The following is a 17,946-nucleotide window of genomic DNA, read 5'->3' as shown; positions in this document are numbered from 1 at the left end:
TGGGGGGCCCCCCAGCCCAGGGAGTAATGACATTCCAGGTCACAGGCAGCCCATTAATCAGCTTTGTGAAGCACTCAGGCCTGCTCTTAATGGGCCTGCAATGTGGCCGGGGAGACACAGCCCCTGCCCGCTGCCCTTGCACGCTGCCCACCAGCCCAGGAGATCAACACTCGGAGGATCGCGTTTCAGGGAGGGAGAAACTGGACACCTCTGGCCGAGGGCTGGAGTGTGGGTCACTCCCTGGTGCCTGCTGTGGCTTTGAGGGCTCAAAGCCAATCATGGGGGCACAGTCCCTGGCCCTGCACTCAGATCACTCTCATCTCTAGGGGACTGACCCAGGCATCGAGGGTGACTGCCCTCAGTGGCGTGGGCAGGGCGGACCACAGGATGCAGGAAGGACAGGCAGAGAAGAGGAGAGGCGGGAAGACGTGTTCTCGTTCCCAGCTGCCCCACCTACTGTCTCCAAGGAGGCAGGATCATATCTGGTGAAAGAACATGAACTTGGCTTCTCAGACCTGGGGGACTCAGAACCTTATCTTGTTGCATGTTCGTGAGCCCCGCTGTGCCCATCTACAGAATGGGAATCACAACCGCTACCTTCTAGGGTGGCTCCGAAGATTAAAGGAAATAAACAGGAAAAGCATCTAGCGTTCTCTTTCTCTTCCTCTTTTGGCTTTTATTCAAGTCCCTCAAGCTTTCTGGGGCCTGTGCTATAAAATGGACAAGAAAATAACCCACCCTACCGTGTCTAATAAAGTTAAACAGACACCTGCTTAGGACTAAGTAATTCCACTCCCAGGTGTGCACCTGAGAGAAATGAAAACATGTCCATCTGTAGGCGAATGTTCACAGCAGCTTTATTCATAATATCTTCAAACCGGAAACAGCCCAAATGTCCATCAATGGAAGAATGGATAAACAAATTGTGGTATATTTATACAATAGGACATTACTCAGCAATAAAAAAGGAACAAATGTTTGTAATACACAGCAACGTGAATGAATCTCAAACATTCTCTCCTATCAAAGGAGACAGATACAAAAGAGTACGTAGTGTGTAATTCTGATTAATATGAAGTCCTAGAATAGGTAACATAAAACTGCATTGAAGACTTCCCTGGTGGCACAGTGGTTAAGAATCTGCCTGCCAATGCAGGGAACACGGGTTCGAGCCCTGGCCTGGGAAGGTCCCACATGCCGCGGAGCAACTAAGCTGTGCACCACAACTACTGAGCCTGCGCTCTAGAGCCCACGAGCCACAACTACTGGGCCTGCGTGCCACAACTACTGAAGCCCGCGTGCCCAGAGCCCGTGCTCCGCAACAAGAGAAGCCACGGCAATGAGAAACCTGCGCACTGCAACGAAGAGTAGCCCCCGCTCGCCACAACTAGAGAAAGCCTGCGCACAGCAACGGAGACCCAACGCGGCCAAAAATAAAAAATAAAGTTTAAAAAAATAAACTGCACTGATGGAAATAAGATCAGTGGTTGCCTGGGGTGAGCTGGGGGAGGAATGACTGCAAGGGTGAGTCAAGGAATTTTGGGGAATGAAAGAAATTGTAGATTGTATATGTAAATTTTATATTTTATATAGTGATGGGGGTGGTGGTTACACGTGGGTATACATTTGCCAAAACTCACTGAAACGTGTACTTCAAATCTATGCATTTTCTTGTACAGATACACAATGTTACACACCTCAATAAAGTTGATTGAAACAAATAAACAAACATAGAAACAAAGAGTCCCGCCCCAAGCATACACAGCCTTAAAGATGTGAATAATCTTGGCTCCAGCAATTCTACTTCTAGGAATTTATCCTAATAATCAGGGATATGTGCTAATAGATGTGCCAGTAGGAATGGCCACTGCAGCATTCTTTGAAACAGTACAAACAAAAACAGGTAACAAACTAAATGTGCAAAAAGAGGGTCTGGTTACGGTAGGGATCGATAATGCAAAGCCATACAGGCAATCAAATATCATCCTGAAAAGGAGTGACTTTGCAGTGAAGAAATCCACTACATACCTCCTTAACCAAGTGATCAAGGTTAACATCCCCAGTAATAAGTCATATTGAAGCCTAAACCCCTGATAAGATGCCCTGCGAAAAATACAGCATCATCCCGTGTATTCCGGTCAAAAACTTACAAGCTCAACTGAATCATAAGAAAATGAGACAAAGCCAAACTGAGGAACATTCTACAAAATAACCGTCCAGCATTCTTCAAAAGTGTGAAGGTCATGAAAGACAAAGAAAAGACCAAGGAATTGTTAGATTAGAGAGGACTAAGAAGACATGACAAATAAATGCAACGTGGGATCTTAGATTTGATCCTAGACCAGGAAAAAGACGTTTGTGGAACAACTGGCAAAATGTGATAAGGTCTGTAGTTTAGTTAATAATAATGGTACCAATGTGAATTTCCTGACTTTGCTAATTGTACTATGGTTATATTAGATGTTAATATTAGGGGAAGCTGGGTGATGGATATATGGGAACTCTCTGTATTATTTTTGCAACTTATCTCTAAGTCTAAAATTATTTCAAAAGAAAAAGTTAGAAAAGAAATCATCCTGGAGAAGGATATCTATTGATTCAGGGAAATGCTTATATTATAGTTCCAAGCGGAAAAGATACAGAATGCAGAAACTACTCATTTTCGTTGTGGTTTTCTGCCTTTTCCTTTTTTTTTTTTTTTTTTTTTTTGTACTGAGCATAGTGCTTAAACTAGAGGGAGAAAAAAGTTATAAAAATGCATTGTGGGGCTTCCCTGGTGGCGCAGTGGTTGGGAGTCTGCCTGCCAATGCAGGGGACGCGGGTTCGAGCCCTGGCCCGGGAAGGTCCCACATGCCATGGAGCAACTGGGCCCGTGCGCCACAACTACTGAGCCTGCGCTCAAGAGCCCGCAAGCCACAACTACTGAGTCCACGTGCCACAGCTACTGAGGCCTGTGTGCCTGGAGCCTGTGCTCCGCAGCAGGAGAGGCCGCCACAATGAGGAGTCCGCGCACCGCAGTGAAGAGTGGCCCCTGCTCGCCGCAACTGGAGAGAGCCCACGCGCAGCAATGAAGACCCAATGCAGCCGAAAAAAAAAAAACCAAATAAATAAATTTATATTAAAAAAATGTGTTGCGTATCCATCAAATGGATGATGTACAGAGACTTTATATCTACCCCATTATATTCTCTCTTGATGGGCTGAGCACAGGTCGCTTGGAAGAGGACTCGTTGAGGCAGATGTACCCACATCTGCTAAGGACCAAGGAAAGGCATCCAGTCATCCACTCACCCCAATGTCTGACCTTGCAGAATTGGAACGTCACCCCAGACCTGCTGAATCAGAATCTGCAATTTAACAAGGTTCCCAGGTGATGTGTGTGCACGTTCACGTTTGAGAAGCACTATTTCAATGGATAAGTGGAGCAAGGGCAGTGAAGTAACATGGGCAGGATGAGGAAAGAAAGGTATTCCAGAAGCCCAGAGGTGATCGAAAGGATGGTCAATCTTTGGCCATCTTGCTCGGCAGCCTCCTGCTTTGTCCTCCTGGCCTCATGGTGGTTGAGGACATGACCACCTCATGAAAGGTCCTATGTCCCTGTGTCTCTTGGAACCCCTGCATGCTGGCATCTGGCTGACTCTGGAGACAGACCCTGCTGTCCCCTCTCAGGCTAATCTTGCACAACCAGCCTGGCTTGGTGGTTAAGAGTGTAGCTCGTGAACCAGACAGCCTGGTGTCAGATCCTGTTGCCAGCCACCTTGCTATAACTGAGCCTTGGTCACTGTCTTTGGATCCCCCAGTTCTCAAGCTCCACTAGCTGCGGGCTGGTCTCCTGGTCCAGACCCCAAGCTTCCTACTCACCTAACGCGTGGGTCTGGAACAGAGGTCAGCAATCTTTTTCTGCAAAGGGCCAGATAGTGAATACTTTGGCTTTGAGGTCATACAGCCTCTCTCACCACTATTCCCCTCAGCTATCGACAAGAGGTAAACAAATAGGCATGGCTATGTTCCAATAAAACTTTACTTACAAACACAGATGTTGCGAGGCATATTTGATCTGCAGCTTGTGGTTTAACAATCCCTGGTCTATAACATCAGAACCTAGATAAGTCAAGTCATGATGGGGACTCCAATACATCCCCAGAATTTCAGACAAGGCTCAGGGCCCAGCTTCTTGGCCCTTCTTTCAGGTGCTCTGCTATGTAGACCAAGCTCTTCCTCTGTAGATGGACTAGTAGTCCCCTACTCTTGACCGAGCTAACACCTGTTCATCTTCTGGGTCTCAGCTAACTGTCACTTCCTATAAGAAGCCTTCCCCAACTCCTTAATTAAATTAAGTGTTCCTGTTACACCCTTTAAATCACTTTAGAGCACTTCTCACAATATTAAAAAAATTACTTCAGTATCTCTCTCTCCCACTGGACCGTAAGCCCCATAAGCATGAAGATAATTTGGCTCCTGGTCATATCGCCAGCACGCAGCACACAGCAGGTGCTTATTTAAGAGCTAGAGACCTCTGAAGCGTTAAGATTTTCCACCCTTATTACTCAGGTCAACATCTAGAGTTTGCTGATGGAGAAGGAGAGTTGGAACATGGAAGACAGTACTTCTCTTCATAGGCAAGCCCTGATGTTCCAGAAAATAAAATAAAGGGAGAGAGTGCTAAAGGCAGCAATTAGCTGCTGGGGGGCCAGCCACTCGGAGAGGAGGTAAAACCACCAGGAAAACCGGGCATATCCCAGTGAAACCATCTCTCTCTAATTAAGCAGTTTTATAATTCCAGGTTGCTTAAGCATGTTATTTCTGACGACCACCAAACGGAACATGTGGTTTCTCCGGCGTGTCAGACAACAAGGAAAGCGATCAGATTATGACCCGTCTGCCCTCCCTGCCGCCCGTAAAGAGGGAACAGTAGCAATTGCTGCAGAATTTAGGCACAGAGAGCTCGCTGCTGGGATTCTGATAAAGGGGGCGGGAGCAGTCAAGGAGGGGAAGGCAGGTTCTGTTCTGACTTTTACTGTGAGGGTGGGGGAGGGGCCAAAAGTGAAGTGGGAAGCAAGGAAACGCCAGAGGGCTGACTGGAAGGGAGTGGGAAATGATGGCGAGCAGGATACTGAGAAGCCGAAGAAAGGAACAGGTTAGGAGACTTTCGGAGAACGCACCTACCTGGGAAAGGTGATGTGAAGGATCATGGGGATGAAGAGGAAGGGGAGACAGACATAATCAGAGTTGTTAGCAGTGTAAATGCACAAAGATATAAAGAATGGATAAACATGGATAAAAGTTTCTTTCTGCATCAAAATTAATAATGAATATTTATATGGCTTTACCTGTTTATAAATCTCTTTCATACACCTACAGAAGTTGGACAGCACAGCAGTTAAGGGCATGGGAATTGGGCCTCCAAAGTCAAATCCTCTACCTACTAAATTGGTTGATTTTGGACAATAATTTAACTTCTCTGAGCCTCAGTTTCCTCATCTGTAAATGGGGTTGAAAACACATACACACAGATACACACACACACACACACACACACACACACACACACACACACACACACACACACACACACACGGTGTGCTGGCAAATCAGTTCTTAGGAAAACAACCAAAAAAAAAATGGCCCTGATATGTGTGCTTCCAATTTCTGTGGTGTAAGTACTCCCACAGGGCCAATTTCAAGCTTCCTAGGGTTTAACGACTGCTTGCAAATTTCCTGAAAATGTAACCATTGGCTTTCACAAGCCCAGGCAAACTTGCTCCAACAGGCCAAGGTGTTTGTGAGGATTGAATGAGCAAATGCACCTAAAACATAGGTACCCAGGAAGGGCCCAGTGCATGATAAGAGCTAGTAAAGAACCTCATGATGATCTGGGGATATGGGCATTATTACTGTCACTCATGTTCTTTTAGAGATAGGACACCTCAGGTTCAAAAGAACTAAGGAATGAACGAGAATGAGGCAGAGGTGCTATCTGGGACTCCCAGGCCCAGGCTGCATGAGACCTGGCAGCTGTCACTGCCTCCCTCTTGCTTGCCCTTCCTCCCCTTCCTTCCTCCTTTCTCACATTGTGAGAAACCCAAGGGGACAAGGGGAGACCACGTGCAGAGGCCAGGTGCAGAGGGAGAGGTTCTGAGTGACACTACACAGGCAAGAAGCAAGGAACCCAGCCAACAGGGAGAACCGAGGCCCCAGATATAGGACCTGAGCAAGTCATCCCACCCATGTCAGCTGAGGCATTAGACCTGTGAGTAAAAAAGCCATTGTGCATGGTCCAGCCTCAGCGGACGTCACATGGAGACCAGCTGTCCCCAGTGTACCCTGGCTGAACTCCTGACCCACAGAATCGTGGGAAATAATAAAATGGTGGTTGTTTTAAGCCGAAAGAAAGAAAAAAAGAGAAAAATGAACTAAAATACTCATCTAAGGAGGTGATGGTGATGTTTGCCAGTGCTTCTTAAGGCTGGCTTGTTGGGTTAGCACTCCAAGATCCTGTGCCAAAAAGCCAGCCACACTGCCATGAGGAGAGGGATACCTGTGCTTCTTTCTAGAATGTTCTTTGAAGAACACAAATCTGATCATTGCAGACCCCTGCTTATAACCCTAGGCCAGGGGGCCTTTGGGAGGTAATCAGGTTATGAGGGTGGAGCCCTCATGAATGGGATTAGTGCCCTTATAAGAAGAGACATGAGAGCATCCTCCCTCCTTCCATGTCCGTCTGTCTGTCTGTCTCTCTCTCTCCCAAACCCCTGCAATCATTCTTGACTCTCCTTTCTCTCAGAACCAACATCCAATTCATCTACAAATTCTGCTGGAAACAGCTCCCTAACAACTTGTCGTTGTCCCCCTATGATTTATTCCTCACACGGTATCCAAAATGAGCTTCTCAAAATACAAGGCAGAACAAATCATCCCAGGGCTCAAACCTGCCAATGCCTTCTATCTCCCTCAGAGTGACATCTGAAACTCTCACCCTATCTTCCAGATCCTATAAGATCTGCCCCCTGCCCACATGTCTGATGTGCCTGATTCTCAAAAACAAACAAACAAAACAAAAAAAAAAACAAGCACAGTTCTACCTCAGGGTCTTTGCACTTGCCCTTCCCTCTTCCTGGAGCACTCTTCCTCCTGATGTCTGCCAGTTGGCTCCCTCACTTCCCTTGGGTCTTGGCACACATGTCATCTCATCAGGAAGGATCACTGAACAATGTACATAAAATAGCACCCCTGCACTTCCTACTTCCCCCCATCCTCCCCATCCTCTGTGTTCAGCTTTCATTTTTCTTTTTTGCACTCACCCCCAACATGGACTATATTTCTTTGTTATGCTCCTGAAATACAGGGGCTCTGTGTCTTGTTGGTATTACCATTTGTTTGCAAAATCTAGAGGAGCACTTGGCACCAAACAGGGTGTTCAGCCGAATGAATAAGTGGGCCTCAGTGTCTTCATCTATAGACTCCAGGTAATAATAGTACGTCCCTCAAAGAGTTTTGATGTTAATAACAGCAAATACATACACTGAAGGCTTACTACTTGCCAAGTGCTGTTCTAAGCACTTTGTATTAATTTAACCCTCACAACAACCTATGAGATAGGAGTTATCATCATTCCCATTTTACAGAAGAGTAAACTGAGGCACCGGGAAGTTAAGTCACTTGCTCAAAGTCACACAGCTGGTAAGTGGCAGAGATAGAATTTGAATCCAGGCAGGCTGGTTCCAGAGGCCACTTTATAAATCCTCTCTCATCAGAGAAATAACGTGTAAAGATCTTAAAACAAGGTGTGACAATGTTCATTGCAGCACTATTTACAATAGCCAGGACATGGAAGCAACCTAAGTGTCTGTCGACAGATGAATGGATAAAGAAGATGTGGCACATATATACAATGGAATATTACTCAGCCATAAAAAGAAATGAAATTGAGTTATTTGTAGTGAGGTGGATGGACCTAGAGACTGTCATACAGAGTGAAGTAAGTCAGAAAGAGAAAAACAAATACCGTATGATAACACATATATATGGAATCTAAAAAAAAAAAAAAGGTCATGAAGAACCTAGGGGCAGGACAGGAATAAAGACGCAGACGTAGAGAATGGACTTGAGGATGGGGGAGGGGGAAGGGTAAGCTGGGACGAAGTGAGAGAGTGGCATTGACATATATACAGTACCAAATGTAAAACAGCTAGTGGGAAGGGGCCACACAGCACAGGGAGACCAGCTAAGTGCTTTGTGACCACCTAGAGGGGTGGGATAAGGAGGGTGGGAGGGAGACGCAATAGGGAGGGGATATGGGGATGGATATATGTATACATATAGCTGATTCACTTTGTTATACAGCAGCAACTAACACAACAATGTAAAGCAATTATACTCCAATAAATATGTTAAAAAAAATAAATAATAAATAAATAAAAAGAGAAAAAAAGAAAAAAAACAAGGTGTGACATACCATAATATTAAATGTTGGCTATTATTATTATCACTACTACTTGCTGCCTGTTAAAGGAAGCTTATTTTGGACTAAGGGCTAAGGAGAGATAAGTCATAGCCATCCTGGCTGCTGACTGTCCCATAAGGCTAGTCTCTTGGGTGGGTCTGATGTGTGGATGGCTGGTGATGTTTGCCAGTGCTTCTTAAGGCTGGCTTGTTGGGTTAGCACTCCAAGACCCTGTGCCAAAAAGCCAGCCACACTGCCACGAGGAGAGTGATACCTGTGCTTCTTTCTAGAATGTTCTTTGAAGAATACAAATCTGATCATTGCGGACCCCTGCTTATAACCCTCCCTGGCTCCCCATTACCCCCAGGACAAAGGCTAAACTACTTACCAAGCCCTCTCGACCTGGCCATCTACAGTGGAGCCACAGGGCGCTATGGAGGCTCCATGCATGTGCCACATTCTGGGGAAAACTTGTGACCTTGATCGTGACTACTACATAGGGATGCTGTAAGCATCCACTAAATCAGCACTTCTCAGAGTGTGGTCCAGGACCCTGAGGGTCCCCAAAACCCTTCCAGAAGGTCTGTGAAGTCAAAACTATTTTCATCATAATTCTCAGACATTAACCGACATTTTTATTCTCTAACAAGTATACAGTTGAGGTTTTCCTGAGGCTATATGACATGATTTGCAACAAATGAGAATGCAAGTATCTTCTATCAAGCCAGATATTAATTTATAAAAATGTAAAAACAAGTCCCTTTTCTCATTAATTAAAAAAATAGTTATGTCTCTTTAAAATATGTTATTTATTTTAACACATAATGGGTTGATTATTATTTTAAGTTAATTAGTAAGTACTGTAAAAAGTTCTTGGTTTTAATTTCAATTGTGGTGAATTGATTTTAATTTCTATTATGGTTACATGGGTCATAGCAATAACCCATGTAAGCCAGCTCTTTAGGGTCTTCAATACTTTCTAAAAAGTGTAAAGAGGCCCTAGGTCTAAAATGTTTGAGAATCCCTGAGAAGCATGTGGAATAGAGTAAGTACTTAATAACTTTGACTATTATTATTTTTTTAAGAAAGCATTTTATTTTTAAAAATTTATTTTTATTTTTTAAAATTTTTATTTTGTGTTGAAGCATAGTTGATTAACAATGTTGTGTTAGTTTCAGGTGTATAGTTTCAGGTGTATAGTAAAGTGATTCAGTTATACATATATATGTATCTATTTTTTTTCAAATTCTTTTCCCATTTAGGTTATTACAGAATATCAAGCAGTGTTCCTGTGCTACTCAGTAGGTCCTTGTTGGTTATCTATTTTATATCATTATTATTATCTATTTCTTTGATAGGCTGTGAGCTTCATGAATGCAGAGAACCATATCCTGTTCACCATCTTTCCCCTATGCTTAGTCAGGGTGTGTCCCTAGTTGCTGTCACCTCACATTCTTTCTCTCCTTCTTCCTTAGCACTAGAGCCCTCAATATTTTAGCTGGATGATACCTTAAACAAAGACTACATCTCCCAGCTTCTCTTGCAACCAGGTGCCATTTTAGTGGCACTTCAGTGGCACTAAGCTACAGTAGAAGTGTCATGTGACAACTTCAGAGAAACTTTCACCTTATTCTTCCCCTGTCCTCCTTCTTGCTATCTGGAGCTTAGATGTGATGGCTAGTGCTCTAGCTGCCATCTTGGACCATGAGGAGGAGTCCCACACCCTAGGACTGGTGAAGTAGTAACCTGGAAGGTGTCACACTACCAGGTTTGGACTGCTTACCTTTGGACTTTACCTGGGAAGAAATAAACCCTTCTTAAGTTTAAGCTATTATTATTATTTTTGCTGTTATTGGCTTATCCCAATTCTAACTAATACAAAGGATTTGGCACTGAGTAGGTGATCAAAAAATGTTTTCTGAGTGAATGAATGAACAAATGAACAGGTGGGCTAAATGACCTTGTAGTTCAAATAGCTAGGTTTTCCACAGGTGTGGCTCATAGAGAACCCTGATGCCAAAGGTGCTAGGAAGCAAGGGTAGGTGTATAACGAAGGGTTTATAAAAAAGATGAGGCTAGGAGAGAGGAAAAGGGGCTGTCCAGTGACTGCTGGGTTCAGCACAGAGCACCATGAGAAAGGCATGCAGTGTAGAAGAAAGGACGATGACTTGGCCCATTACTATGTGCTAGGCACCTACTCTCTGCACAACACTGTGAGGTAGGTGCTATTAATGCTCCCATTTCACAGATAAGGAAAGTGAGAAGGAGAGGATAGCCCCAGGGGACACAGCTAATAGAAAGTTCTGGACACCTCTACCTGGTAGGAAAGATGGCCACTAGAAGCCCCAAGCCAACACTCTCACAGCTTAACTCCAACAGAGAGAGAGGGGCCTAGTTTCTCCCGGGGGGCCCATTTGCCAACCGGGACAGCGAGCCTTGGATGGATTGGTCAGATGGGGCAGGGGGTGGGCGGGGCGCCGTGACTGACAGCCGCATCAGGACCACAGGGAGAGGGAGAGGCGGTTCCCCAGAGAGAGAGGGTGTCAGGAAAAGGAGGCCAGAAAGCTTCTCTGAGTTAAGGCTAGCACTGGGCCAAAGGGACTCCTCATTGCAGAGCCCTCCCCTAATGTGGGGAAAATAAGCAGGAACTGTGTCCAGCCTCCCAGGTGCTTTCCCTCATTTGCTTTTCTTGCCCTGGACCGCTGGTTAGCTCCCGGCCGCCGCAGGGGACAGGGCCACGCTTCCGAAATGAGCGGGCTGGGCCCGCGCAAAGAGCTGAAAACAAAGACTTGTTTTTTTGGGAAGGCGGCCTGCAGGTCTGTTATGATTGCAGGCTGCACGGGGGACCGCGGCTGAAAGAGCCCTTCAGAACAGAACAGCCGCAACATCGACCCGCTGAGGAGCAGGCGGGCCCATCTAGGACTTCTCAGACTTGAGAAGGCTTGGCGGGTGGGGAAGAGCTTGGTAACTGACTTCAGAACAACCTGGCCAGGAGTGCTGGGGGCAAGAGGTGTTGAGGGCACTGGGACTAGAAGAAAGGCTAGAGAGAAATGCAGCGGGTGGGGGAGGAGAGGGGCACAGGAGAGGAACTAGGGGATGTGGGCAAAAGAAGAGAGGGGAGAAGTGACAGAGCTAGAGGACAGAAGAAAAAGGGCACCCAGGAGTGAGAGACCAGGCAAAGAGGGGGCCAAGGAGGAGAAAGTAATCTCATTATTAAGCACCTACCATGGGCCAGGAATTGTGCATCAAATGCTCCCCTGGTGGGGTAGTTATGACCCAGTCCCATTTCTCAGATGAGAAAGCTCAACATAGGCACGGGAGGCAGGAATAAATCGTGGGAGACTGAGCTAATGAGATAAGTACAAGGGGAAAGAGACAAGAAACTAGCAGCAAAAGAGAAGAACTAGGGCCAGTTAACAGGTGAGAAAACAGGCTCTAAGAGGTTGTCCAAGTGCTAGACAGGGGTAGAGCCAGGTTTAAATCCAGTCTGACTTCCTATCTCGTGCCATTTCGTGCTTTGAGTGCTATGAGGAGCGAAGAAAGGGAGACTCTAGTAGGAGTTAAAGTGAGATGTGGGGAGAGAGAAAGAAAAGATACAAGGTGTGTGGGAGGGTGGAGAACTGAAGAGGGAGAATAAGATTCAGGATAATGGGCACCTTAGCAGGGGTAATGACCAGAGGGGAAACGAAGGAGCCTTTCGGGTGCTGGAAATGTTTTATATCTGTGCTGCCCAATACAGTACAAATAGTACTGTAGTAGTCACATGTGTCTACTGAGCACTTTAAATGTGGTTAAATCTGCACTGAGATGTACTGAAAGTATGAAATACACAGGAAATTTCAAAGTCTTAGAAAAACAACAAAAAGGTAAAATAGCTCATTAAAATTTTTTATATTGATTACATGTTTAAATGATAATAGTCTGGACATTCTGGGATAAATAAAATATATTATTAGAATTAATGTTACTCGTCCCTTTTTGCTTGCTTAATGTGACTACTTGAAAACTAAATTGCTTATGTGGCTCGTATTATATTTCTATTGGAGAGCGCTGGTGATATCTTGACACATATGGATACCCATGTACATATTTTACATATGGATACATACATATGTAAAAACTCATCGAGCTTGTATACTTATAATTAGATCACTTTACAATATGCAATTTATGCCTCAATAAATAAATAAAGGAAGGAGAAGAGTGAGACAGGTTGCGTACAGGCCGAGAGCGCGGCAGGTGGGGGGCGGGGTCGGAGGGGGCGGGGCCAGAGGCAGGCGGCCCGCACGTTACCCGGCAACGGGCGCTGCAGGTGACGTCACCGGCGGCGGCCGTCAGTCCCCCTCCGGGTGGCGGGGTGGCGGGGTGGCGGGGGGGCCGGGCCAGGCCTCCTGCCTCCTCCTCCCCCAGGCCCGGATGAGATCACCGCAACCGGCGGCCGGCTGTCCCCGCGCTACCAACAAATCGACTCCTCGGCGAGCGCCAGCATCTCATGATCTCATGGTCCCGCGGGACGGCGCCGGGCGATGAGGTCACAGCCCCGCGACCCGGGCCGCCCGGGTCTCTGCACCGGCTCCGGGCCGGGACCTCTGGGCGCCCAGCATCAGTACCAAGCAAGCCCCCAGCCCCCGGCTCTTCAGCCTTCAGGGACAAAGGAGGTGGCTGTTTGCGAAGGGCAAAGCTGCCCTCTCCACTCTTTTGCTGCATCTTTCCCCGCCCACTTTATTTGAACATTTCACCCCTCAGGCCACGTGTCTATCAGGGAGTGACCGCACCAGCTCTCCAGGACTTGAGGTCAGGCGCAGTGCGAGGCGACTTGCACGCATGATTTCACAGCCGCCCAGTGAAAGAAGTTCTATTCTTAGCTGTCTGACAGTCTAGGGAACTGAAGGCTCAGAGGGGTAAAGGCCCTGCCCCAGGTTACCCAGCTAGGAAAGGGTGGCTCTCCCTTTCTTCTCCCTAGCTGCACCCCAAACATCTGCTCCTTTGCCCCAGTTCCTCCTTGCTCTGGTGGGAACAGTGATCATGGCCACGCTTGCTGGGTGCCCACTATGTGCTGGGCACTTTATATTAAAAGTCACTGTTCCACATGCCAAACCCACAGGAGAGGTATATTATGGACTGGTTTGTGGATGAGAACCAGAGGCTCAGTCAGAGGGGTGAAATGACTTGTGGCAGAGCTAGGGTTTGATTTTACAGCACAGTCTTTGTATTACTCTACACCACCTTTCCCAGCAAAAGATGGAGCTTTCCTGTTGACAGTGGACAATATACCCTCTCACCTCTCTCCCTTCCCCCCGGGGTCAGCCATCAAAGGAAGTCAAAGAGGGGCCAGTGAGACCCTCTTAGAGGGCATCCCAACTCCCTTGCCAGCAGCAGGTTTTCCATCACCTACTGCTCACTAACACAGCTCCTCATTCAATCTCCAGCAATATTCACTGCCCAGGCCAACAGGGAGGGAGGGGGATGACATTTACTGAGTGGCTGAGCCAGGCACTGAGTCACGGCCACTACCAAGAGCAGAGCTGTGAGAGGGTCCTTTCCAGCTTCATTCTGCAGATGAGAAAACTGAATTTATTTGTTTTTTGAATGATGTTTTATTTTACCATTATTTTTTGGCTGTGCCGCACTGCTTGCAGGATCTTAGTTCCCCAGCCAGGGATCGAACCTGTGGCCCCTGCAGTGGAAGCGCAAAGTCCTAACCACTGGACTGCCATGGAATTCCCCTGAATTTATTTTAACTAAAGGCAGATGGCAAGGAAGTACAAGTTTCAGCTCTAATATCATTTCCACAGAGAAAGGGCTTCCCATCTTCCTAAATGAGTCCTCCATGAATTCTGTGTTTATTTTATTCTTAGTGCTTATTACAATTTGTAGCTTTATGTCTGTGTGTTTGTTTAATGGTGATCTCCCCAACTCAATGAAAGCAGGGACCCTGTCTGTTTCATCCACCACTGCATCCCCACACCTATGTAGTGCCTGTCATACAACAGACACTCAAGAAATGTTTTTAGAGTGGGTGCAAAGAATTGTTAGCTCAGACTGGTGGGTAGTGCTGATATTCAAACCAAGGCTCATTTGAGCATAAAGCTTGGGCTTACTTTGTACTTTCTAGGAAGTCCAAGCCTCTTTGTACATGTGCTTTATTCACAGCAAAGTCCCTTTGGTGCTCACTCACAGCCTATTAATTCTAAGTTTACTCACAGTACTGACAAGCTTGATGTTCTGGTTTCCCAACCAGCAGTGTCCTTGCTTGGTAACAGAGAGGAGAGGGCAGGAGGAGGAAGTTGGTAGGAAATTAGGTGTGGAAGGGAGAAAGTTATACATGCTTATGCCTGCTTGGATCTTTACTAATAGCCCAGCAAGGAAGGAGACATAAAAACTACAGAAGGGCTTCCCTGGTGGAGCAGTGGTTAAGAATCTGCCTGCCAATGCAGGGGACACGGGTTCGAGCCCTGGTCTGGGAAGATCCCACATGCCGCGGAGCAACTAAGCCCGTGAGCCACAACTACCGAGCCTGCGCGCCTCGAGCCTGTGCTCCACAACAAGAGAAGCCACGACAATGAGAAGCCCGCGCACCGCAATGACGCAGCAAGAGAGGCCGCGACAGTGAGAGGCCCGCGCACCGCGATGAAGAGTGGCCCCCGCTCGCTGCAACTGGAGAAAGCCCTCGCACAGAAACAAAGACCCAACACAGCCAAAAAAAAAAAAAAACTTACAGAAAAGAAGACACAAGGAAAATGAGGGAGTGGTAACCACAAAACTCTGTGGTTTCTTATATGCAAAGGGAGGAAAGGAGATGGATGGAACCCAGAGGGTAGGCACAGGGAGTTTCTAAGCCACAATTAATTTTCTGCTTTTTAAGCTGAGTACATGAGTACTTACTGTTTACAGACATACAGAACACACTGTTTCTTGTTATAAGAAAGAAATACGATGCACCGTGTTCTTTCATAGAATGGAAGATATATTTGAAGTGTGATGCATGTAGTACATTGTTTAAGAGATCTGTAATACTGCTCTTCTAAGCCTTAGAATCTAAGGTACTTTAAGCTGCATGAATCTCTGTGTTCTAAAGGCTAGTAAGATGAAGGCCATTCACAGAGTAGGAAGGAAGCTTGTTTCCCATACAGAAAATGTATGTGTTTCTTACAAGCTAGATGAACGAAGTTTTGTACAGATTGTTCTTTCAATGTATGGAACTTGTACACAGGATTTGGAGTAGCCAGTGAAATGTGTGAAAAACCTGCAAACCTACTTTTTCCAAAGTTTAACTAAAAGCTGTGTGAAACTGTGTTCAAAGCCCAAATAAGAGTGAAAGACTTTCAGACTGCATGGAAAGGCTTGTTTCCCATTTAGTAAATGTATGTGTCTCTCATAAGCTAGACGAAAGAAGTTGTGTGTGTGTGTGTGTGTGTGTGTGTATACACCTTACACACGTTATCTTAAAAAAAACCACAAGCAGAACATTTGCTTGCTTGCTTGCTTTTTAAACTGACTATAACAACCCCATAAGGCAGGGGGCAAATTAGTACCCCCAATTTCCTAGAAGGTGCAAAATAAACCCCAGCTTTATGCTCAAATGAACCTGGGTTTGCCCACTAGCCTGAACCACCAAATCTTGGGAGAAACTGAGGCTCGGTGTCAGAGAAGGTCGTCATTTTGCCTAAGGTCACAGAGCTAATAAGTGGCAGAGGTGGGGTTTGAATCCAGGTCTGTCTGATGTCAGCATGGATGCTCTTACCCACCACTACATCCTACCTTCTGATAACTAGAGACTTGTTATTAAAGACCAGAGCCGGTGAAAACACCTGCTACCTTCTCCCTCCGACCTCCAGTTTCCCACATTGGTCCTCTCTCTGCTCTTCTGGCTTCCATGCCAATGGCTGGGACTGGCCTCTGTGCTGTGGCCCCAGGGGCCAGCGGACAGAGAGCCCTTGGGGCTGGGCTGAGGCCGCATAGGAGTCTCTAGGCTGTGAGGAGAAATCTGCCCCTCAACAGCAGCAGTCAGGCGCCCAACTTCATTGGCTCTGGTTCGCCTGATTTAAAAGCCTCCGCCCCACGAATGGGAAGGGCCCAGGCCACGTGTCCCAGCAACATGCGTATCAGGAGCTTCCTTACAAACAGGGCCCTGCTCCTTGGGACCCAGGAGAGGCCTAATTATAAGGTGTTGATGATTGAGCCCGAAGTGGCCTGGGACCCTGTCAGCTGCAGAAAGGCGGCCTCTTCCCTCTGTCCCAGTCCCAGGTGGATGGATGTGCTTATCTGTCCCCATGTCAGCTATAATCTTAGGCACAAATGCTCTGGGCCACAACCTCCCAAGCCTGTCTACCTCCTAAAGCACTGGGGGTTGGGTGCATGGGGAGAGGGAGGCCACGATGGGCAGAAATGCATCCTTCCTGGTGGTCTAGAGATCATGACAGGAACTAGACAGACATGGGCCCCAGCTGCAGGTCTGTCCCTTTTCTGGGAGGGTGATTTTGCCCAAGTTACAGCACCTCTCTGGGCCTCAGTTTTCTGCAAAGTGCGGGAGGTGGTACAGGCTGAGTAATGGCTCCCCCGATATGCCCACATCCTAATCCCTAGAACCTGTGCATGTTACCTTGCGTGGCAAAAGAAATTTCGTGCGTGTGCAGATGTGATTAAGTTTTAAGGATTTTGAGAAGGGGAGGCTATCCTGGATTATCAGGGGTCGGGTGGGGGCAATGCCATTACAAAGGTCCTAATATGGGAGGATGGAGGGTCAGAGTGAAGGAAGCAGAGGTTGGAGAGATGTGCTCTGAAGACAGAGGAAGGGGCCACAAGCCAAGGGTCACAGGCAGCTTCCAGAAGCTGGAAGAGGCAAAGGAACAGATTCTCCCCTACAGCCTCCAGACGTAACCAGCCCTATGGACACTTTGACTTTAGCCCCATGAGACTGAGTTTGGACTTCTAACCTCCAGAACTGTAAGAGAATAAATTGTGTTGTTTTAAGCCACTAAGTTTGTGGTAATTGTTACAGTAGCAAGAGGAAACTAACACACCCTGTATTAGTTCCCACTGTCAGGAGGAAAGTGTCAGGACCAAATGGTCAGAGAATCTTAGTTTAAGGCCTCTCCCTGAAGGGCTGGCTCTAGGGCAGGATGGGAGGAGGCCAGAAATCATGCTTGGGGCTGGGAGTGGCGTCTGGTGCTGTGGTCCCCTACCACCTCTCTGACTGTATCTCCTATGACCAGGACTGGCTACCTAATTTGCAATGCTCGGTGAAAAATGAAAATGCTGGGCCTCTTGTTTTAAAAAAAAGTTTAGAATTTCAAGACGGTGACAGCAGATCATTAAAACAAGTGTGGGGGGCGTCCCTGGTGGCGCAGTGGTTGAGAGTCCGCCCGCCGATGCAGGGGACACGGGTTCGTGCCCCGGTCCGGGAGGATCCCACATGCCGCGGAGCGGCTGGGCCCGTGAGCCATGGCCGCTGAGCCTGCGCGTCCGGAGCCTGTGCTCCGCAACGGGAGAGGCCACAGCAG

General features: G+C 47.0%; 1 protein-coding gene across 7 annotated transcripts in view; it reads right to left on the bottom strand.

Annotated features, from left to right (window-relative positions):
- Nucleotides 1-17,946, bottom strand: part of RNFT2 (ring finger protein, transmembrane 2) — a 79,650-nt gene that overhangs the window by 27,240 nt on the left and 34,464 nt on the right. The window lies entirely within an intron of this gene.

Source organism: Physeter macrocephalus, chromosome 19, assembly GCF_002837175.3.
Source record: "Physeter macrocephalus isolate SW-GA chromosome 19, ASM283717v5, whole genome shotgun sequence".
In the NCBI taxonomy this organism is placed as follows: Eukaryota; Metazoa; Chordata; class Mammalia; order Artiodactyla; family Physeteridae; genus Physeter; species Physeter macrocephalus.
Note: the sequence above shows the minus strand (reverse complement) of the source record. Positions and strands in the feature narration are given on the sequence as shown.